Below are 21,540 nucleotides of genomic sequence, written 5' to 3'. Positions count from 1 at the left end.
AGCAGCCAGGCAGAACCACAGGTAAGGAGAGAGGAAGGCAGTTCATTATTAGAGCAGGATCATGAGCATCTTGCCCTGCTCCCTTCTGCCCGATCGGCCACGATCGGCCAAGACCTCTCTATTAGGGTGGAGGGTGAACATTTCTTGGACCTCAGAAACTGAGGGATGCAGCGCCGATATGTCCTCCAAGGGCCTAGAGGACCTGGTGCCCAATCATGCCTGGTGTTTTTCAGCTTACCCGACCAATCTGGTTGCAAGGCGGATTTTAACAGTACTGCTGAAAAGGGACTCCCAGACAGCCCTGAGGCCATCATTTGCATAGGCCCTCCCCTTCTCTTTCTCTTGCTTCCCACAAAGCAACGCATCGCTGGCAGCAGTATAGATTTGGGGGTTGTGAAGAATAATGACAGGGAGGCTGAAGAAGGGAAAGAAAAGTCCCAGAAGTCCTGCAGGCTTCCTTGCTAAATGCAGCTGGCCATAGAGTGCACCTTCATTACTGCGAGGTAAATACATTAAAAATGTTGAGGAGAGACAAATTGAAAAATAGATATTAGGAGGAAAGCACTGGAACCTGCTTTATTATTTCAATTAGTCTTGAAAACATAGAACATTTCTCTCCTGAAAGCTGGTAAAAATATGGAACGCTTCACGAATTTGCGTGTCATCCTTGCGCAGGGGCCATGCTAATCTTCTCTGTATCGTTCCAATTTTAGTATATGTGCCGCCGAAGCGAGCACACTTCATTGATGAACCTACAATGTTTATAAACTCTCTAAATCTACGGTCTCTAGACATAGGGTGGCCTGGCAGAGATGCTCGTATGGCCAGTAAGCATTCAAATCTGAGCCAATGGGCAAAAATGCATGAAGAGTAACAATCCATTATTCTTCACTGCATTTGTGGTCCAAGACTTCACCAATTGGAAGTATGTAGATTATGCCAGGGTTGCAAAGGCTCATGGTTCAGGCTACTGACAAGGAACATTGTGACATCATGCTGCCTGTGGAACAGTGATATTAAAGGTGAGACAGCTGCACAGTAGGTTAGGTGAAGGGCTCTGAGAGGTGAAAGGCAGCATGCTTGGGTCCCTGGACAAGGTGAGCCTATGACAAGGTGTCTGAATTTTCGCCTGTATTGTAATATTAAACACTTTATTGTTGTACCCGCCTGCTGATTAAGGAGTCCTCAAGATCAGCTCCACACAGACGTGGAACTGATGATGTTAATGCAGAATATTTAAGAAACTGAGGCTGATCTAAAACATTTCCTTGGACCTAGGACCATTTCCCCTGACTTTTAGGTCCTTCGTCCTCCTAAAGTCCTTTGTATAAGTTAGGAACACCTGACAGAACAGAATTTCAGGAGGTCAGGTGGGTTTACTTGTGTCTTCTGGTTGTGAGCAGTAAACGTGGCTAAAAAGGTTGATGGAATGGTGTTTTAAAACACACACACACACACACACACAACTTCTGGTCCTCTTAAGGACAAAAGTATGGGTAATCCTACATGGGGCCAGTGGCGCAATGGATAACGCGTCTGACTACGGATCAGAAGATTGTAGGTTCGACTCCTATCTGGCTCGAAAGGGTCATAGGTCCCTGTTTTATGGTATTCCTGTGGAATTCTTATTTACCTCAGACTTGTTGTAGGTTCAATCTTCTCGAGCAGGACTCATCCAGCAGTCGTTCCATGGTAGGGCTGCAGTAATAGGACCACGGCTAGTTAAAAGTTTCCCATTTGCTGCTGGATTCTATGTGAAGGCCGTCATGTGGTGTGCTGCTTTTGTATTTCAACATGGGTCTCTGAGTCTCTAAACTAGGAAAAAATCTTGTTGAGAAAAGTGTGTGTGAGAGGGTCTGTGGGTGCAGGCAGGTGTGTGCACTTGAGTGCTGACCCATTTACATGTGTGAGAGGGACAAGCAAATTGCCTGTGGGATGTAGGCCTACAACTGGAACCAAGCAGCCAGGCAGAACCACAGGTAAGGAGAGAGGAAGGCAGTTCATTATTAGAGCAGGATCATGAGCATCTTGCCCTGCTCCCTTCTGCCCGATCGGCCACGATCGGCCAAGACCTCTCTATTAGGGTGGAGGGTGAACATTTCTTGGACCTCAGAAACTGAGGGATGCAGCGCCGATATGTCCTCCAAGGGCCTAGAGGACCTGGTGCCCAATCATGCCTGGTGTTTTTCAGCTTACCCGACCAATCTGGTTGCAAGGCGGATTTTAACAGTACTGCTGAAAAGGGACTCCCAGACAGCCCTGAGGCCATCATTTGCATAGGCCCTCCCCTTCTCTTTCTCTTGCTTCCCACAAAGCAACGCATCGCTGGCAGCAGTATAGATTTGGGGGTTGTGAAGAATAATGACAGGGAGGCTGAAGAAGGGAAAGAAAAGTCCCAGAAGTCCTGCAGGCTTCCTTGCTAAATGCAGCTGGCCATAGAGTGCACCTTCATTACTGCGAGGTAAATACATTAAAAATGTTGAGGAGAGACAAATTGAAAAATAGATATTAGGAGGAAAGCACTGGAACCTGCTTTATTATTTCAATTAGTCTTGAAAACATAGAACATTTCTCTCCTGAAAGCTGGTAAAAATATGGAACGCTTCACGAATTTGCGTGTCATCCTTGCGCAGGGGCCATGCTAATCTTCTCTGTATCGTTCCAATTTTAGTATATGTGCCGCCGAAGCGAGCACACTTCATTGATGAACCTACAATGTTTATAAACTCTCTAAATCTACGGTCTCTAGACATAGGGTGGCCTGGCAGAGATGCTCGTATGGCCAGTAAGCATTCAAATCTGAGCCAATGGGCAAAAATGCATGAAGAGTAACAATCCATTATTCTTCACTGCATTTGTGGTCCAAGACTTCACCAATTGGAAGTATGTAGATTATGCCAGGGTTGCAAAGGCTCATGGTTCAGGCTACTGACAAGGAACATTGTGACATCATGCTGCCTGTGGAACAGTGATATTAAAGGTGAGACAGCTGCACAGTAGGTTAGGTGAAGGGCTCTGAGAGGTGAAAGGCAGCATGCTTGGGTCCCTGGACAAGGTGAGCCTATGACAAGGTGTCTGAATTTTCGCCTGTATTGTAATATTAAACACTTTATTGTTGTACCCGCCTGCTGATTAAGGAGTCCTCAAGATCAGCTCCACACAGACGTGGAACTGATGATGTTAATGCAGAATATTTAAGAAACTGAGGCTGATCTAAAACATTTCCTTGGACCTAGGACCATTTCCCCTGACTTTTAGGTCCTTCGTCCTCCTAAAGTCCTTTATATAAGTTAGGAACACCTGACAGAACAGAATTTCAGGAGGTCAGGTGGGTTTACTTGTGTCTTCTGGTTGTGAGCAGTAAACGTGGCTAAAAAGGTTGATGGAATGGTGTTTTAAAACACACACACACACACACACACAACTTCTGGTCCTCTTAAGGACAAAAGTATGGGTAATCCTACATGGGGCCAGTGGCGCAATGGATAACGCGTCTGACTACGGATCAGAAGATTGTAGGTTCGACTCCTATCTGGCTCGAAAGGGTCATAGGTCCCTGTTTTATGGTATTCCTGTGGAATTCTTATTTACCTCAGACTTGTTGTAGGTTCAATATTCTCGAGCAGGACTCATCCAGCAGTCGTTCCATGGTAGGGCTGCAGTAATAGGACCACGGCTAGTTAAAAGTTTCCCATTTGCTGCTGGATTCTATGTGAAGGCCGTCATGTGGTGTGCTGCTTTTGTATTTCAACATGGGTCTCTGAGTCTCTAAACTAGGAAAAAATCTTGTTGAGAAAAGTGTGTGTGAGAGGGTCTGTGGGTGCAGGCAGGTGTGTGCACTTGAGTGCTGATCCATTTACATGTGTGAGAGGGACAAGCAAATTGCCTGTGGGATGTAGGCCTACAACTGGAACCAAGCAGCCAGGCAGAACCACAGGTAAGGAGAGAGGAAGGCAGTTCATTATTAGAGCAGGATCATGAGCATCTTGCCCTGCTCCCTTCTGCCCCGATCGGCCACGATCGGCCAAGACCTCTCTATTAGGGTGGAGCGTGAACATTTCTTGGACCTCAGAAACTGAGGGATGCAGCGCCGATATGTCCTCCAAGGGCCTAGAGGACCTGGTGCCCAATCATGCCTGGTGTTTTTCAGCTTACCCGACCAATCTGGTTGCAAGGCGGATTTTAACAGTACTGCTGAAAAGGGACTCCCAGACAGCCCTGAGGCCATCATTTGCATAGGCCCTCCCCTTCTCTTTCTCTTGCTTCCCACAAAGAAACGCATCGCTGGCAGCAGTATAGATTTGGGGGTTGTGAAGAATAATGACAGGGAGGCTGAAGAAGGGAAAGAAAAGTCCCAGAAGTCCTGCAGGCTTCCTTGCTAAATGCAGCTGGCCATAGAGTGCACCTTCATTACTGCGAGGTAAATACATTAAAAATGTTGAGGAGAGACAAATTGAAAAATAGATATTAGGAGGAAAGCACTGGAACCTGCTTTATTATTTCAATTAGTCTTGAAAACATAGAACATTTCTCTCCTGAAAGCTGGTAAAAATATGGAACGCTTCACGAATTTGCGTGTCATCCTTGCGCAGGGGCCATGCTAATCTTCTCTGTATCGTTCCAATTTTAGTATATGTGCCGCCGAAGCGAGCACACTTCATTGATGAACCTACAATGTTTATAAACTCTCTAAATCTACGGTCTCTAGACATAGGGTGGCCTGGCAGAGATGCTCGTATGGCCAGTAAGCATTCAAATCTGAGCCAATGGGCAAAAATGCATGAAGAGTAACAATCCATTATTCTTCACTGCATTTGTGGTCCAAGACTTCACCAATTGGAAGTATGTAGATTATGCCAGGGTTGCAAAGGCTCATGGTTCAGGCTACTGACAAGGAACATTGTGACATCATGCTGCCTGTGGAACAGTGATATTAAAGGTGAGACAGCTGCACAGTAGGTTAGGTGAAGGGCTCTGAGAGGTGAAAGGCAGCATGCTTGGGTCCCTGGACAAGGTGAGCCTATGACAAGGTGTCTGAATTTTCGCCTGTATTGTAATATTAAACACTTTATTGTTGTACCCGCCTGCTGATTAAGGAGTCCTCAAGATCAGCTCCACACAGACGTGGAACTGATGATGTTAATGCAGAATATTTAAGAAACTGAGGCTGATCTAAAACATTTCCTTGGACCTAGGACCATTTCCCCTGACTTTTAGGTCCTTCGTCCTCCTAAAGTCCTTTGTATAAGTTAGGAACACCTGACAGAACAGAATTTCAGGAGGTCAGGTGGGTTTACTTGTGTCTTCTGGTTGTGAGCAGTAAACGTGGCTAAAAAGGTTGATGGAATGGTGTTTTAAAACACACACACACACACACACACAACTTCTGGTCCTCTTAAGGACAAAAGTATGGGTAATCCTACATGGGGCCAGTGGCGCAATGGATAACGCGTCTGACTACGGATCAGAAGATTGTAGGTTCGACTCCTATCTGGCTCGAAAGGGTCATAGGTCCCTGTTTTATGGTATTCCTGTGGAATTCTTATTTACCTCAGACTTGTTGTAGGTTCAATATTCTCGAGCAGGACTCATCCAGCAGTCGTTCCATGGTAGGGCTGCAGTAATAGGACCACGGCTAGTTAAAAGTTTCCCATTTGCTGCTGGATTCTATGTGAAGGCCGTCATGTGGTGTGCTGCTTTTGTATTTCAACATGGGTCTCTGAGTCTCTAAACTAGGAAAAAATCTTGTTGAGAAAAGTGTGTGTGAGAGGGTCTGTGGGTGCAGGCAGGTGTGTGCACTTGAGTGCTGACCCATTTACATGTGTGAGAGGGACAAGCAAATTGCCTGTGGGATGTAGGCCTACAACTGGAACCAAGCAGCCAGACAGAACCACAGGTAAGGAGAGAGGAAGGCAGTTCATTATTAGAGCAGGATCATGAGCATCTTGCCCTGCTCCCTTCTGCCCGATCGGCCACGATCGGCCAAGACCTCTCTATTAGGGTGGAGGGTGAACATTTCTTGGACCTCAGAAACTGAGGGATGCAGCGCCGATATGTCCTCCAAGGGCCTAGAGGACCTGGTGCCCAATCATGCCTGGTGTTTTTCAGCTTACCCGACCAATCTGGTTGCAAGGCGGATTTTAACAGTACTGCTGAAAAGGGACTCCCAGACAGCCCTGAGGCCATCATTTGCATAGGCCCTCCCCTTCTCTTTCTCTTGCTTCCCACAAAGCAACGCATCGCTGGCAGCAGTATAGATTTGGGGGTTGTGAAGAATAATGACAGGGAGGCTGAAGAAGGGAAAGAAAAGTCCCAGAAGTCCTGCAGGCTTCCTTGCTAAATGCAGCTGGCCATAGAGTGCACCTTCATTACTGCGAGGTAAATACATTAAAAATGTTGAGGAGAGACAAATTGAAAAATAGATATTAGGAGGAAAGCACTGGAACCTGCTTTATTATTACAATTAGTCTTGAAAACATAGAACATTTCTCTCCTGAAAGCTGGTAAAAATATGGAACGCTTCACGAATTTGCGTGTCATCCTTGCGCAGGGGCCATGCTAATCTTCTCTGTATCGTTCCAATTTTAGTATATGTGCCGCCGAAGCGAGCACACTTCATTGATGAACCTACAATGTTTATAAACTCTCTAAATCTACGGTCTCTAGACATAGGGTGGCCTGGCAGAGATGCTCGTATGGCCAGTAAGCATTCAAATCTGAGCCAATGGGCAAAAATGCATGAAGAGTAACAATCCATTATTCTTCACTGCATTTGTGGTCCAAGACTTCACCAATTGGAAGTATGTAGATTATGCCAGGGTTGCAAAGGCTCATGGTTCAGGCTACTGACAAGGAACATTGTGACATCATGCTGCCTGTGGAACAGTGATATTAAAGGTGAGACAGCTGCACAGTAGGTTAGGTGAAGGGCTCTGAGAGGTGAAAGGCAGCATGCTTGGGTCCCTGGACAAGGTGAGCCTATGACAAGGTGTCTGAATTTTCGCCTGTATTGTAATATTAAACACTTTATTGTTGTACCCGCCTGCTGATTAAGGAGTCCTCAAGATCAGCTCCACACAGACGTGGAACTGATGATGTTAATGCAGAATATTTAAGAAACTGAGGCTGATCTAAAACATTTCCTTGGACCTAGGACCATTTCCCCTGACTTTTAGGTCCTTCGTCCTCCTAAAGTCCTTTGTATAAGTTAGGAACACCTGACAGAACAGAATTTCAGGAGGTCAGGTGGGTTTACTTGTGTCTTCTGGTTGTGAGCAGTAAACGTGGCTAAAAAGGTTGATGGAATGGTGTTTTAAAACACACACACACACACACACACAACTTCTGGTCCTCTTAAGGACAAAAGTATGGGTAATCCTACATGGGGCCAGTGGCGCAATGGATAACGCGTCTGACTACGGATCAGAAGATTGTAGGTTCGACTCCTATCTGGCTCGAAAGGGTCATAGGTCCCTGTTTTATGGTATTCCTGTGGAATTCTTATTTACCTCAGACTTGTTGTAGGTTCAATATTCTCGAGCAGGACTCATCCAGCAGTCGTTCCATGGTAGGGCTGCAGTAATAGGACCACGGCTAGTTAAAAGTTTCCCATTTGCTGCTGGATTCTATGTGAAGGCCGTCATGTGGTGTGCTGCTTTTGTATTTCAACATGGGTCTCTGAGTCTCTAAACTAGGAAAAAATCTTGTTGAGAAAAGTGTGTGTGAGAGGGTCTGTGGGTGCAGGCAGGTGTGTGCACTTGAGTGCTGACCCATTTACATGTGTGAGAGGGACAAGCAAATTGCCTGTGGGATGTAGGCCTACAACTGGAACCAAGCAGCCAGGCAGAACCACAGGTAAGGAGAGAGGAAGGCAGTTCATTATTAGAGCAGGATCATGAGCATCTTGCCCTGCTCCCTTCTGCCCGATCGGCCACGATCGGCCAAGACCTCTCTATTAGGGTGGAGGGTGAACATTTCTTGGACCTCAGAAACTGAGGGATGCAGCGCCGATATGTCCTCCAAGGGCCTAGAGGACCTGGTGCCCAATCATGCCTGGTGTTTTTCAGCTTACCCGACCAATCTGGTTGCAAGGCGGATTTTAACAGTACTGCTGAAAAGGGACTCCCAGACAGCCCTGAGGCCATCATTTGCATAGGCCCTCCCCTTCTCTTTCTCTTGCTTCCCACAAAGCAACGCATCGCTGGCAGCAGTATAGATTTGGGGGTTGTGAAGAATAATGACAGGGAGGCTGAAGAAGGGAAAGAAAAGTCCCAGAAGTCCTGCAGGCTTCCTTGCTAAATGCAGCTGGCCATAGAGTGCACCTTCATTACTGCGAGGTAAATACATTAAAAATGTTGAGGAGAGACAAATTGAAAAATAGATATTAGGAGGAAAGCACTGGAACCTGCTTTATTATTTCAATTAGTCTTGAAAACATAGAACATTTCTCTCCTGAAAGCTGGTAAAAATATGGAACGCTTCACGAATTTGCGTGTCATCCTTGCGCAGGGGCCATGCTAATCTTCTCTGTATCGTTCCAATTTTAGTATATGTGCCGCCGAAGCGAGCACACTTCATTGATGAACCTACAATGTTTATAAACTCTCTAAATCTACGGTCTCTAGACATAGGGTGGCCTGGCAGAGATGCTCGTATGGCCAGTAAGCATTCAAATCTGAGCCAATGGGCAAAAATGCATGAAGAGTAACAATCCATTATTCTTCACTGCATTTGTGGTCCAAGACTTCACCAATTGGAAGTATGTAGATTATGCCAGGGTTGCAAAGGCTCATGGTTCAGGCTACTGACAAGGAACATTGTGACATCATGCTGCCTGTGGAACAGTGATATTAAAGGTGAGACAGCTGCACAGTAGGTTAGGTGAAGGGCTCTGAGAGGTGAAAGGCAGCATGCTTGGGTCCCTGGACAAGGTGAGCCTATGACAAGGTGTCTGAATTTTCGCCTGTATTGTAATATTAAACACTTTATTGTTGTACCCGCCTGCTGATTAAGGAGTCCTCAAGATCAGCTCCACACAGACGTGGAACTGATGATGTTAATGCAGAATATTTAAGAAACTGAGGCTGATCTAAAACATTTCCTTGGACCTAGGACCATTTCCCCTGACTTTTAGGTCCTTCGTCCTCCTAAAGTCCTTTGTATAAGTTAGGAACACCTGACAGAACAGAATTTCAGGAGGTCAGGTGGGTTTACTTGTGTCTTCTGGTTGTGAGCAGTAAACGTGGCTAAAAAGGTTGATGGAATGGTGTTTTAAAACACACACACACACACACACACACAACTTCTGGTCCTCTTAAGGACAAAAGTATGGGTAATCCTACATGGGGCCAGTGGCGCAATGGATAACGCGTCTGACTACGGATCAGAAGATTGTAGGTTCGACTCCTATCTGGCTCGAAAGGGTCATAGGTCCCTGTTTTATGGTATTCCTGTGGAATTCTTATTTACCTCAGACTTGTTGTAGGTTCAATCTTCTCGAGCAGGACTCATCCAGCAGTCGTTCCATGGTAGGGCTGCAGTAATAGGACCACGGCTAGTTAAAAGTTTCCCATTTGCTGCTGGATTCTATGTGAAGGCCGTCATGTGGTGTGCTGCTTTTGTATTTCAACATGGGTCTCTGAGTCTCTAAACTAGGAAAAAATCTTGTTGAGAAAAGTGTGTGTGAGAGGGTCTGTGGGTGCAGGCAGGTGTGTGCACTTGAGTGCTGACCCATTTACATGTGTGAGAGGGACAAGCAAATTGCCTGTGGGATGTAGGCCTACAACTGGAACCAAGCAGCCAGGCAGAACCACAGGTAAGGAGAGAGGAAGGCAGTTCATTATTAGAGCAGGATCATGAGCATCTTGCCCTGCTCCCTTCTGCCCGATCGGCCACGATCGGCCAAGACCTCTCTATTAGGGTGGAGGGTGAACATTTCTTGGACCTCAGAAACTGAGGGATGCAGCGCCGATATGTCCTCCAAGGGCCTAGAGGACCTGGTGCCCAATCATGCCTGGTGTTTTTCAGCTTACCCGACCAATCTGGTTGCAAGGCGGATTTTAACAGTACTGCTGAAAAGGGACTCCCAGACAGCCCTGAGGCCATCATTTGCATAGGCCCTCCCCTTCTCTTTCTCTTGCTTCCCACAAAGCAACGCATCGCTGGCAGCAGTATAGATTTGGGGGTTGTGAAGAATAATGACAGGGAGGCTGAAGAAGGGAAAGAAAAGTCCCAGAAGTCCTGCAGGCTTCCTTGCTAAATGCAGCTGGCCATAGAGTGCACCTTCATTACTGCGAGGTAAATACATTAAAAATGTTGAGGAGAGACAAATTGAAAAATAGATATTAGGAGGAAAGCACTGGAACCTGCTTTATTATTTCAATTAGTCTTGAAAACATAGAACATTTCTCTCCTGAAAGCTGGTAAAAATATGGAACGCTTCACGAATTTGCGTGTCATCCTTGCGCAGGGGCCATGCTAATCTTCTCTGTATCGTTCCAATTTTAGTATATGTGCCGCCGAAGCGAGCACACTTCATTGATGAACCTACAATGTTTATAAACTCTCTAAATCTACGGTCTCTAGACATAGGGTGGCCTGGCAGAGATGCTCGTATGGCCAGTAAGCATTCAAATCTGAGCCAATGGGCAAAAATGCATGAAGAGTAACAATCCATTATTCTTCACTGCATTTGTGGTCCAAGACTTCACCAATTGGAAGTATGTAGATTATGCCAGGGTTGCAAAGGCTCATGGTTCAGGCTACTGACAAGGAACATTGTGACATCATGCTGCCTGTGGAACAGTGATATTAAAGGTGAGACAGCTGCACAGTAGGTTAGGTGAAGGGCTCTGAGAGGTGAAAGGCAGCATGCTTGGGTCCCTGGACAAGGTGAGCCTATGACAAGGTGTCTGAATTTTCGCCTGTATTGTAATATTAAACACTTTATTGTTGTACCCGCCTGCTGATTAAGGAGTCCTCAAGATCAGCTCCACACAGACGTGGAACTGATGATGTTAATGCAGAATATTTAAGAAACTGAGGCTGATCTAAAACATTTCCTTGGACCTAGGACCATTTCCCCTGACTTTTAGGTCCTTCGTCCTCCTAAAGTCCTTTGTATAAGTTAGGAACACCTGACAGAACAGAATTTCAGGAGGTCAGGTGGGTTTACTTGTGTCTTCTGGTTGTGAGCAGTAAACGTGGCTAAAAAGGTTGATGGAATGGTGTTTTAAAACACACACACACACACACACACACACACACAACTTCTGGTCCTCTTAAGGACAAAAGTATGGGTAATCCTACATGGGGCCAGTGGCGCAATGGATAACGCGTCTGACTACGGATCAGAAGATTGTAGGTTCGACTCCTATCTGGCTCGAAAGGGTCATAGGTCCCTGTTTTATGGTATTCCTGTGGAATTCTTATTTACCTCAGACTTGTTGTAGGTTCAATCTTCTCGAGCAGGACTCATCCAGCAGTCGTTCCATGGTAGGGCTGCAGTAATAGGACCACGGCTAGTTAAAAGTTTCCCATTTGCTGCTGGATTCTATGTGAAGGCCGTCATGTGGTGTGCTGCTTTTGTATTTCAACATGGGTCTCTGAGTCTCTAAACTAGGAAAAAATCTTGTTGAGAAAAGTGTGTGTGAGAGGGTCTGTGGGTGCAGGCAGGTGTGTGCACTTGAGTGCTGACCCATTTACATGTGTGAGAGGGACAAGCAAATTGCCTGTGGGATGTAGGCCTACAACTGGAACCAAGCAGCCAGGCAGAACCACAGGTAAGGAGAGAGGAAGGCAGTTCATTATTAGAGCAGGATCATGAGCATCTTGCCCTGCTCCCTTCTGCCCGATCGGCCACGATCGGCCAAGACCTCTCTATTAGGGTGGAGGGTGAACATTTCTTGGACCTCAGAAACTGAGGGATGCAGCGCCGATATGTCCTCCAAGGGCCTAGAGGACCTGGTGCCCAATCATGCCTGGTGTTTTTCAGCTTACCCGACCAATCTGGTTGCAAGGCGGATTTTAACAGTACTGCTGAAAAGGGACTCCCAGACAGCCCTGAGGCCATCATTTGCATAGGCCCTCCCCTTCTCTTTCTCTTGCTTCCCACAAAGCAACGCATCGCTGGCAGCAGTATAGATTTGGGGGTTGTGAAGAATAATGACAGGGAGGCTGAAGAAGGGAAAGAAAAGTCCCAGAAGTCCTGCAGGCTTCCTTGCTAAATGCAGCTGGCCATAGAGTGCACCTTCATTACTGCGAGGTAAATACATTAAAAATGTTGAGGAGAGACAAATTGAAAAATAGATATTAGGAGGAAAGCACTGGAACCTGCTTTATTATTTCAATTAGTCTTGAAAACATAGAACATTTCTCTCCTGAAAGCTGGTAAAAATATGGAACGCTTCACGAATTTGCGTGTCATCCTTGCGCAGGGGCCATGCTAATCTTCTCTGTATCGTTCCAATTTTAGTATATGTGCCGCCGAAGCGAGCACACTTCATTGATGAACCTACAATGTTTATAAACTCTCTAAATCTACGGTCTCTAGACATAGGGTGGCCTGGCAGAGATGCTCGTATGGCCAGTAAGCATTCAAATCTGAGCCAATGGGCAAAAATGCATGAAGAGTAACAATCCATTATTCTTCACTGCATTTGTGGTCCAAGACTTCACCAATTGGAAGTATGTAGATTATGCCAGGGTTGCAAAGGCTCATGGTTCAGGCTACTGACAAGGAACATTGTGACATCATGCTGCCTGTGGAACAGTGATATTAAAGGTGAGACAGCTGCACAGTAGGTTAGGTGAAGGGCTCTGAGAGGTGAAAGGCAGCATGCTTGGGTCCCTGGACAAGGTGAGCCTATGACAAGGTGTCTGAATTTTCGCCTGTATTGTAATATTAAACACTTTATTGTTGTACCCGCCTGCTGATTAAGGAGTCCTCAAGATCAGCTCCACACAGACGTGGAACTGATGATGTTAATGCAGAATATTTAAGAAACTGAGGCTGATCTAAAACATTTCCTTGGACCTAGGACCATTTCCCCTGACTTTTAGGTCCTTCGTCCTCCTAAAGTCCTTTGTATAAGTTAGGAACACCTGACAGAACAGAATTTCAGGAGGTCAGGTGGGTTTACTTGTGTCTTCTGGTTGTGAGCAGTAAACGTGGCTAAAAAGGTTGATGGAATGGTGTTTTAAAACACACACACACACACACACACCACTTCTGGTCCTCTTAAGGACAAAAGTATGGGTAATCCTACATGGGGCCAGTGGCGCAATGGATAACGCGTCTGACTACGGATCAGAAGATTGTAGGTTCGACTCCTATCTGGCTCGAAAGGGTCATAGGTCCCTGTTTTATGGTATTCCTGTGGAATTCTTATTTACCTCAGACTTGTTGTAGGTTCAATATTCTCGAGCAGGACTCATCCAGCAGTCGTTCCATGGTAGGGCTGCAGTAATAGGACCACGGCTAGTTAAAAGTTTCCCATTTGCTGCTGGATTCTATGTGAAGGCCGTCATGTGGTGTGCTGCTTTTGTATTTCAACATGGGTCTCTGAGTCTCTAAACTAGGAAAAAATCTTGTTGAGAAAAGTGTGTGTGAGAGGGTCTGTGGGTGCAGGCAGGTGTGTGCACTTGAGTGCTGACCCATTTACATGTGTGAGAGGGACAAGCAAATTGCCTGTGGGATGTAGGCCTACAACTGGAACCAAGCAGCCAGGCAGAACCACAGGTAAGGAGAGAGGAAGGCAGTTCATTATTAGAGCAGGATCATGAGCATCTTGCCCTGCTCCCTTCTGCCCGATCGGCCACGATCGGCCAAGACCTCTCTATTAGGGTGGAGGGTGAACATTTCTTGGACCTCAGAAACTGAGGGATGCAGCGCCGATATGTCCTCCAAGGGCCTAGAGGACCTGGTGCCCAATCATGCCTGGTGTTTTTCAGCTTACCCGACCAATCTGGTTGCAAGGCGGATTTTAACAGTACTGCTGAAAAGGGACTCCCAGACAGCCCTGAGGCCATCATTTGCATAGGCCCTCCCCTTCTCTTTCTCTTGCTTCCCACAAAGCAACGCATCGCTGGCAGCAGTATAGATTTGGGGGTTGTGAAGAATAATGACAGGGAGGCTGAAGAAGGGAAAGAAAAGTCCCAGAAGTCCTGCAGGCTTCCTTGCTAAATGCAGCTGGCCATAGAGTGCACCTTCATTACTGCGAGGTAAATACATTAAAAATGTTGAGGAGAGACAAATTGAAAAATAGATATTAGGAGGAAAGCACTGGAACCTGCTTTATTATTTCAATAAGTCTTGAAAACATAGAACATTTCTCTCCTGAAAGCTGGTAAAAATATGGAACGCTTCACGAATTTGCGTGTCATCCTTGCGCAGGGGCCATGCTAATCTTCTCTGTATCGTTCCAATTTTAGTATATGTGCCGCCGAAGCGAGCACACTTCATTGATGAACCTACAATGTTTATAAACTCTCTAAATCTACGGTCTCTAGACATAGGGTGGCCTGGCAGAGATGCTCGTATGGCCAGTAAGCATTCAAATCTGAGCCAATGGGCAAAAATGCATGAAGAGTAACAATCCATTATTCTTCACTGCATTTGTGGTCCAAGACTTCACCAATTGGAAGTATGTAGATTATGCCAGGGTTGCAAAGGCTCATGGTTCAGGCTACTGACAAGGAACATTGTGACATCATGCTGCCTGTGGAACAGTGATATTAAAGGTGAGACAGCTGCACAGTAGGTTAGGTGAAGGGCTCTGAGAGGTGAAAGGCAGCATGCTTGGGTCCCTGGACAAGGTGAGCCTATGACAAGGTGTCTGAATTTTCGCCTGTATTGTAATATTAAACACTTTATTGTTGTACCCGCCTGCTGATTAAGGAGTCCTCAAGATCAGCTCCACACAGACGTGGAACTGATGATGTTAATGCAGAATATTTAAGAAACTGAGGCTGATCTAAAACATTTCCTTGGACCTAGGACCATTTCCCCTGACTTTTAGGTCCTTCGTCCTCCTAAAGTCCTTTGTATAAGTTAGGAACACCTGACAGAACAGAATTTCAGGAGGTCAGGTGGGTTTACTTGTGTCTTCTGGTTGTGAGCAGTAAACGTGGCTAAAAAGGTTGATGGAATGGTGTTTTAAAACACACACACACACACACACACAACTTCTGGTCCTCTTAAGGACAAAAGTATGGGTAATCCTACATGGGGCCAGTGGCGCAATGGATAACGCGTCTGACTACGGATCAGAAGATTGTAGGTTCGACTCCTATCTGGCTCGAAAGGGTCATAGGTCCCTGTTTTATGGTATTCCTGTGGAATTCTTATTTACCTCAGACTTGTTGTAGGTTCAATCTTCTCGAGCAGGACTCATCCAGCAGTCGTTCCATGGTAGGGCTGCAGTAATAGGACCACGGCTAGTTAAAAGTTTCCCATTTGCTGCTGGATTCTATGTGAAGGCCGTCATGTGGTGTGCTGCTTTTGTATTTCAACATGGGTCTCTGAGTCTCTAAACTAGGAAAAAATCTTGTTGAGAAAAGTGTGTGTGAGAGGGTCTGTGGGTGCAGGCAGGTGTGTGCACTTGAGTGCTGACCCATTTACATGTGTGAGAGGGACAAGCAAATTGCCTGTGGGATGTAGGCCTACAACTGGAACCAAGCAGCCAGGCAGAACCACAGGTAAGGAGAGAGGAAGGCAGTTCATTATTAGAGCAGGATCATGAGCATCTTGCCCTGCTCCCTTCTGCCCGATCGGCCACGATCGGCCAAGACCTCTCTATTAGGGTGGAGGGTGAACATTTCTTGGACCTCAGAAACTGAGGGATGCAGCGCCGATATGTCCTCCAAGGGCCTAGAGGACCTGGTGCCCAATCATGCCTGGTGTTTTTCAGCTTACCCGACCAATCTGGTTGCAAGGCGGATTTTAACAGTACTGCTGAAAAGGGACTCCCAGACAGCCCTGAGGCCATCATTTGCATAGGCCCTCCCCTTCTCTTTCTCTTGCTTCCCACAAAGCAACGCATCGCTGGCAGCAGTATAGATTTGGGGGTTGTGAAGAATAATGACAGGGAGGCTGAAGAAGGGAAAGAAAAGTCCCAGAAGTCCTGCAGGCTTCCTTGCTAAATGCAGCTGGCCATAGAGTGCACCTTCATTACTGCGAGGTAAATACATTAAAAATGTTGAGGAGAGACAAATTGAAAAATAGATATTAGGAGGAAAGCACTGGAACCTGCTTTATTATTTCAATTAGTCTTGAAAACATAGAACATTTCTCTCCTGAAAGCTGGTAAAAATATGGAACGCTTCACGAATTTGCGTGTCATCCTTGCGCAGGGGCCATGCTAATCTTCTCTGTATCGTTCCAATTTTAGTATATGTGCCGCCGAAGCGAGCACACTTCATTGATGAACCTACAATGTTTATAAACTCTCTAAATCTACGGTCTCTAGACATAGGGTGGCCTGGCAGAGATGCTCGTATGGCCAGTAAGCATTCAAATCTGAGCCAATGGGCAAAAATGCATGAAGAGTAACAATCCATTATTCTTCACTGCATTTGTGGTCCAAGACTTCACCAATTGGAAGTATGTAGATTATGCCAGGGTTGCAAAGGCTCATGGTTCAGGCTACTGACAAGGAACATTGTGACATCATGCTGCCTGTGGAACAGTGATATTAAAGGTGAGACAGCTGCACAGTAGGTTAGGTGAAGGGCTCTGAGAGGTGAAAGGCAGCATGCTTGGGTCCCTGGACAAGGTGAGCCTATGACAAGGTGTCTGAATTTTCGCCTGTATTGTAATATTAAACACTTTATTGTTGTACCCGCCTGCTGATTAAGGAGTCCTCAAGATCAGCTCCACACAGACGTGGAACTGATGATGTTAATGCAGAATATTTAAGAAACTGAGGCTGATCTAAAACATTTCCTTGGACCTAGGACCATTTCCCCTGACTTTTAGGTCCTTCGTCCTCCTAAAGTCCTTTGTATAAGTTAGGAACACCTGACAGAACAGAATTTCAGGAGGTCAGGTGGGTTTACTTGTGTCTTCTGGTTGTGAGCAGTAAACGTGGCTAAAAAGGTTGATGGAATGGTGTTTTAAAACACACACACACACACACACACAACTTCTGGTCCTCTTAAGGACAAAAGTATGGGTAATCCTACATGGGGCCAGTGGCGCAATGGATAACGCGTCTGACTACGGATCAGAAGATTGTAGGTTCGACTCCTATCTGGCTCGAAAGGGTCATAGGTCCCTGTTTTATGGTATTCCTGTGGAATTCTTATTTACCTCAGACTTGTTGTAGGTTCAATCTTCTCGAGCAGGACTCATCCAGCAGTCGTTCCATGGTAGGGCTGCAGTAATAGGACCACGGCTAGTTAAAAGTTTCCCATTTGCTGCTGGATTCTATGTGAAGGCCGTCATGTGGTGTGCTGCTTTTGTATTTCAACATGGGTCTCTGAGTCTCTAAACTAGGAAAAAATCTTGTTGAGAAAAGTGTGTGTGAGAGGGTCTGTGGGTGCAGGCAGGTGTGTGCACTTGAGTGCTGACCCATTTACATGTGTGAGAGGGACAAGCAAATTGCCTGTGGGATGTAGGCCTACAACTGGAACCAAGCAGCCAGGCAGAACCACAGGTAAGGAGAGAGGAAGGCAGTTCATTATTAGAGCAGGATCATGAGCATCTTGCCCTGCTCCCTTCTGCCCGATCGGCCACGATCGGCCAAGACCTCTCTATTAGGGTGGAGGGTGAACATTTCTTGGACCTCAGAAACTGAGGGATGCAGCGCCGATATGTCCTCCAAGGGCCTAGAGGACCTGGTGCCCAATCATGCCTGGTGTTTTTCAGCTTACCCGACCAATCTGGTTGCAAGGCGGATTTTAACAGTACTGCTGAAAAGGGACTCCCAGACAGCCCTGAGGCCATCATTTGCATAGGCCCTCCCCTTCTCTTTCTCTTGCTTCCCACAAAGCAACGCATCGCTGGCAGCAGTATAGATTTGGGGGTTGTGAAGAATAATGACAGGGAGGCTGAAGAAGGGAAAGAAAAGTCCCAGAAGTCCTGCAGGCTTCCTTGCTAAATGCAGCTGGCCATAGAGTGCACCTTCATTACTGCGAGGTAAATACATTAAAAATGTTGAGGAGAGACAAATTGAAAAATAGATATTAGGAGGAAAGCACTGGAACCTGCTTTATTATTTCAATTAGTCTTGAAAACATAGAACATTTCTCTCCTGAAAGCTGGTAAAAATATGGAACGCTTCACGAATTTGCGTGTCATCCTTGCGCAGGGGCCATGCTAATCTTCTCTGTATCGTTCCAATTTTAGTATATGTGCCGCCGAAGCGAGCACACTTCATTGATGAACCTACAATGTTTATAAACTCTCTAAATCTACGGTCTCTAGACATAGGGTGGCCTGGCAGAGATGCTCGTATGGCCAGTAAGCATTCAAATCTGAGCCAATGGGCAAAAATGCATGAAGAGTAACAATCCATTATTCTTCACTGCATTTGTGGTCCAAGACTTCACCAATTGGAAGTATGTAGATTATGCCAGGGTTGCAAAGGCTCATGGTTCAGGCTACTGACAAGGAACATTGTGACATCATGCTGCCTGTGGAACAGTGATATTAAAGGTGAGACAGCTGCACAGTAGGTTAGGTGAAGGGCTCTGAGAGGTGAAAGGCAGCATGCTTGGGTCCCTGGACAAGGTGAGCCTATGACAAGGTGTCTGAATTTTCGCCTGTATTGTAATATTAAACACTTTATTGTTGTACCCGCCTGCTGATTAAGGAGTCCTCAAGATCAGCTCCACACAGACGTGGAACTGATGATGTTAATGCAGAATATTTAAGAAACTGAGGCTGATCTAAAACATTTCCTTGGACCTAGGACCATTTCCCCTGACTTTTAGGTCCTTCGTCCTCCTAAAGTCCTTTGTATAAGTTAGGAACACCTGACAGAACAGAATTTCAGGAGGTCAGGTGGGTTTACTTGTGTCTTCTGGTTGTGAGCAGTAAACGTGGCTAAAAAGGTTGATGGAATGGTGTTTTAAAACACACACACACACACACACACAACTTCTGGTCCTCTTAAGGACAAAAGTATGGGTAATCCTACATGGGGCCAGTGGCGCAATGGATAACGCGTCTGACTACGGATCAGAAGATTGTAGGTTCGACTCCTATCTGGCTCGAAAGGGTCATAGGTCCCTGTTTTATGGTATTCCTGTGGAATTCTTATTTACCTCAGACTTGTTGTAGGTTCAATATTCTCGAGCAGGACTCATCCAGCAGTCGTTCCATGGTAGGGCTGCAGTAATAGGACCACGGCTAGTTAAAAGTTTCCCATTTGCTGCTGGATTCTATGTGAAGGCCGTCATGTGGTGTGCTGCTTTTGTATTTCAACATGGGTCTCTGAGTCTCTAAACTAGGAAAAAATCTTGTTGAGAAAAGTGTGTGTGAGAGGGTCTGTGGGTGCAGGCAGGTGTGTGCACTTGAGTGCTGACCCATTTACATGTGTGAGAGGGACAAGCAAATTGCCTGTGGGATGTAGGCCTACAACTGGAACCAAGCAGCCAGACAGAACCACAGGTAAGGAGAGAGGAAGGCAGTTCATTATTAGAGCAGGATCATGAGCATCTTGCCCTGCTCCCTTCTGCCCGATCGGCCACGATCGGCCAAGACCTCTCTATTAGGGTGGAGGGTGAACATTTCTTGGACCTCAGAAACTGAGGGATGCAGCGCCGATATGTCCTCCAAGGGCCTAGAGGACCTGGTGCCCAATCATGCCTGGTGTTTTTCAGCTTACCCGACCAATCTGGTTGCAAGGCGGATTTTAACAGTACTGCTGAAAAGGGACTCCCAGACAGCCCTGAGGCCATCATTTGCATAGGCCCTCCCCTTCTCTTTCTCTTGCTTCCCACAAAGCAACGCATCGCTGGCAGCAGTATAGATTTGGGGGTTGTGAAGAATAATGACAGGGAGGCTGAAGAAGGGAAAGAAAAGTCCCAGAAGTCCTGCAGGCTTCCTTGCTAAATGCAGCTGGCCATAGAGTGCACCTTCATTACTGCGAGGTAAATACATTAAAAATGTTGAGGAGAGACAAATTGAAAAATAGATATTAGGAGGAAAGCACTGGAACCTGCTTTATTATTACAATTAGTCTTGAAAACATAGAACATTTCTCTCCTGAAAGCTGGTAAAAATATGGAACGCTTCACGAATTTGCGTGTCATCCTTGCGCAGGGGCCATGCTAATCTTCTCTGTATCGTTCCAATTTTAGTATATGTGCCGCCGAAGCGAGCACACTTCATTGATGAACCTACAATGTTTATAAACTCTCTAAATCTACGGTCTCTAGACATAGGGTGGCCTGGCAGAGATGCTCGTATGGCCAGTAAGCATTCAAATCTGAGCCAATGGGCAAAAATGCATGAAGAGTAACAATCCATTATTCTTCACTGCATTTGTGGTCCAAGACTTCACCAATTGGAAGTATGTAGATTATGCCAGGGTTGCAAAGGCTCATGGTTCAGGCTACTGACAAGGAACATTGTGACATCATGCTGCCTGTGGAACAGTGATATTAAAGGTGAGACAGCTGCACAGTAGGTTAGGTGAAGGGCTCTGAGAGGTGAAAGGCAGCATGCTTGGGTCCCTGGACAAGGTGAGCCTATGACAAGGTGTCTGAATTTTCGCATGTATTGTAATATTAAACACTTTATTGTTGTACCCGCCTGCTGATTAAGGAGTCCTCAAGATCAGCTCCACACAGACGTGGAACTGATGATGTTAATGCAGAATATTTAAGAAACTGAGGCTGATCTAAAACATTTCCTTGGACCTAGGACCATTTCCCCTGACTTTTAGGTCCTTCGTCCTCCTAAAGTCCTTTGTATAAGTTAGGAACACCTGACAGAACAGAATTTCAGGAGGTCAGGTGGGTTTACTTGTGTCTTCTGGTTGTGAGCAGTAAACGTGGCTAAAAAGGTTGATGGAATGGTGTTTTAAAACACACACACACACACACACACACAACTTCTGGTCCTCTTAAGGACAAAAGTATGGGTAATCCTACATGGGGCCAGTGGCGCAATGGATAACGCGTCTGACTACGGATCAGAAGATTGTAGGTTCGACTCCTATCTGGCTCGAAAGGGTCATAGGTCCCTGTTTTATGGTATTCCTGTGGAATTCTTATTTACCTCAGACTTGTTGTAGGTTCAATATTCTCGAGCAGGACTCATCCAGCAGTCGTTCCATGGTAGGGCTGCAGTAATAGGACCACGGCTAGTTAAAAGTTTCCCATTTGCTGCTGGATTCTATGTGAAGGCCGTCATGTGGTGTGCTGCTTTTGTATTTCAACATGGGTCTCTGAGTCTCTAAACTAGGAAAAAATCTTGTTGAGAAAAGTGTGTGTGAGAGGGTCTGTGGGTGCAGGCAGGTGTGTGCACTTGAGTGCTGACCCATTTACATGTGTGAGAGGGACAAGCAAATTGCCTGTGGGATGTAGGCCTAC

At 46.0% G+C, this 21,540-nt stretch overlaps 22 non-coding genes across 22 annotated transcripts; 11 read left to right on the top strand and 11 right to left on the bottom strand.

Moving 5' to 3' along the window:
- Window positions 1–630: 630 nt before the first annotated feature.
- LOC146819541 (U6 spliceosomal RNA) lies at window positions 631–737 on the bottom strand. Its single transcript, XR_014964147.1, has one exon. It is a non-coding gene; the product is annotated as a U6 spliceosomal RNA (small nuclear RNA).
- Window positions 738–1,509: 772 nt separating this feature from the next.
- TRNAR-ACG (transfer RNA arginine (anticodon ACG)) lies at window positions 1,510–1,582 on the top strand. The gene has a single exon. It is a non-coding gene; the product is annotated as a tRNA-Arg (tRNA).
- A 1,006-nt stretch (window positions 1,583–2,588) lies between these two features.
- Window positions 2,589–2,695, bottom strand: LOC146819539 (U6 spliceosomal RNA). Its single transcript, XR_014964145.1, has one exon. It is a non-coding gene; the product is annotated as a U6 spliceosomal RNA (small nuclear RNA).
- Window positions 2,696–3,467: 772 nt separating this feature from the next.
- TRNAR-ACG (transfer RNA arginine (anticodon ACG)) lies at window positions 3,468–3,540 on the top strand. Its single transcript has one exon. It is a non-coding gene; the product is annotated as a tRNA-Arg (tRNA).
- A 1,007-nt stretch (window positions 3,541–4,547) lies between these two features.
- Window positions 4,548–4,654, bottom strand: LOC146819537 (U6 spliceosomal RNA). Its single transcript, XR_014964144.1, has one exon. It is a non-coding gene; the product is annotated as a U6 spliceosomal RNA (small nuclear RNA).
- Window positions 4,655–5,426: 772 nt separating this feature from the next.
- Window positions 5,427–5,499, top strand: TRNAR-ACG (transfer RNA arginine (anticodon ACG)). Its single transcript has one exon. It is a non-coding gene; the product is annotated as a tRNA-Arg (tRNA).
- Window positions 5,500–6,505: 1,006 nt separating this feature from the next.
- On the bottom strand, window positions 6,506–6,612 carry LOC146819535 (U6 spliceosomal RNA). Its single transcript, XR_014964143.1, has one exon. It is a non-coding gene; the product is annotated as a U6 spliceosomal RNA (small nuclear RNA).
- A 772-nt stretch (window positions 6,613–7,384) lies between these two features.
- TRNAR-ACG (transfer RNA arginine (anticodon ACG)) lies at window positions 7,385–7,457 on the top strand. Its single transcript has one exon. It is a non-coding gene; the product is annotated as a tRNA-Arg (tRNA).
- Window positions 7,458–8,463: 1,006 nt separating this feature from the next.
- On the bottom strand, window positions 8,464–8,570 carry LOC146819533 (U6 spliceosomal RNA). Its single transcript, XR_014964142.1, has one exon. It is a non-coding gene; the product is annotated as a U6 spliceosomal RNA (small nuclear RNA).
- Window positions 8,571–9,344: 774 nt separating this feature from the next.
- On the top strand, window positions 9,345–9,417 carry TRNAR-ACG (transfer RNA arginine (anticodon ACG)). Its single transcript has one exon. It is a non-coding gene; the product is annotated as a tRNA-Arg (tRNA).
- A 1,006-nt stretch (window positions 9,418–10,423) lies between these two features.
- On the bottom strand, window positions 10,424–10,530 carry LOC146819531 (U6 spliceosomal RNA). The gene has a single exon (XR_014964141.1). It is a non-coding gene; the product is annotated as a U6 spliceosomal RNA (small nuclear RNA).
- Window positions 10,531–11,310: 780 nt separating this feature from the next.
- TRNAR-ACG (transfer RNA arginine (anticodon ACG)) lies at window positions 11,311–11,383 on the top strand. Its single transcript has one exon. It is a non-coding gene; the product is annotated as a tRNA-Arg (tRNA).
- Window positions 11,384–12,389: 1,006 nt separating this feature from the next.
- On the bottom strand, window positions 12,390–12,496 carry LOC146819529 (U6 spliceosomal RNA). The gene has a single exon (XR_014964139.1). It is a non-coding gene; the product is annotated as a U6 spliceosomal RNA (small nuclear RNA).
- Window positions 12,497–13,268: 772 nt separating this feature from the next.
- Window positions 13,269–13,341, top strand: TRNAR-ACG (transfer RNA arginine (anticodon ACG)). The gene has a single exon. It is a non-coding gene; the product is annotated as a tRNA-Arg (tRNA).
- Window positions 13,342–14,347: 1,006 nt separating this feature from the next.
- On the bottom strand, window positions 14,348–14,454 carry LOC146819527 (U6 spliceosomal RNA). Its single transcript, XR_014964138.1, has one exon. It is a non-coding gene; the product is annotated as a U6 spliceosomal RNA (small nuclear RNA).
- A 772-nt stretch (window positions 14,455–15,226) lies between these two features.
- Window positions 15,227–15,299, top strand: TRNAR-ACG (transfer RNA arginine (anticodon ACG)). The gene has a single exon. It is a non-coding gene; the product is annotated as a tRNA-Arg (tRNA).
- Window positions 15,300–16,305: 1,006 nt separating this feature from the next.
- Window positions 16,306–16,412, bottom strand: LOC146819525 (U6 spliceosomal RNA). Its single transcript, XR_014964137.1, has one exon. It is a non-coding gene; the product is annotated as a U6 spliceosomal RNA (small nuclear RNA).
- A 772-nt stretch (window positions 16,413–17,184) lies between these two features.
- Window positions 17,185–17,257, top strand: TRNAR-ACG (transfer RNA arginine (anticodon ACG)). Its single transcript has one exon. It is a non-coding gene; the product is annotated as a tRNA-Arg (tRNA).
- Window positions 17,258–18,263: 1,006 nt separating this feature from the next.
- LOC146819523 (U6 spliceosomal RNA) lies at window positions 18,264–18,370 on the bottom strand. The gene has a single exon (XR_014964136.1). It is a non-coding gene; the product is annotated as a U6 spliceosomal RNA (small nuclear RNA).
- A 772-nt stretch (window positions 18,371–19,142) lies between these two features.
- Window positions 19,143–19,215, top strand: TRNAR-ACG (transfer RNA arginine (anticodon ACG)). Its single transcript has one exon. It is a non-coding gene; the product is annotated as a tRNA-Arg (tRNA).
- Window positions 19,216–20,221: 1,006 nt separating this feature from the next.
- Window positions 20,222–20,328, bottom strand: LOC146819521 (U6 spliceosomal RNA). Its single transcript, XR_014964135.1, has one exon. It is a non-coding gene; the product is annotated as a U6 spliceosomal RNA (small nuclear RNA).
- A 774-nt stretch (window positions 20,329–21,102) lies between these two features.
- TRNAR-ACG (transfer RNA arginine (anticodon ACG)) lies at window positions 21,103–21,175 on the top strand. The gene has a single exon. It is a non-coding gene; the product is annotated as a tRNA-Arg (tRNA).
- Window positions 21,176–21,540: the final 365 nt, after the last annotated feature.

This window comes from Triturus cristatus, chromosome 6 (genome assembly GCF_964204655.1).
Source record: "Triturus cristatus chromosome 6, aTriCri1.1, whole genome shotgun sequence".
Lineage (NCBI taxonomy): Eukaryota > Metazoa > Chordata > Amphibia > Caudata > Salamandridae > Triturus > Triturus cristatus.
This window is presented reverse-complemented; position numbering and strand designations above follow the sequence as displayed.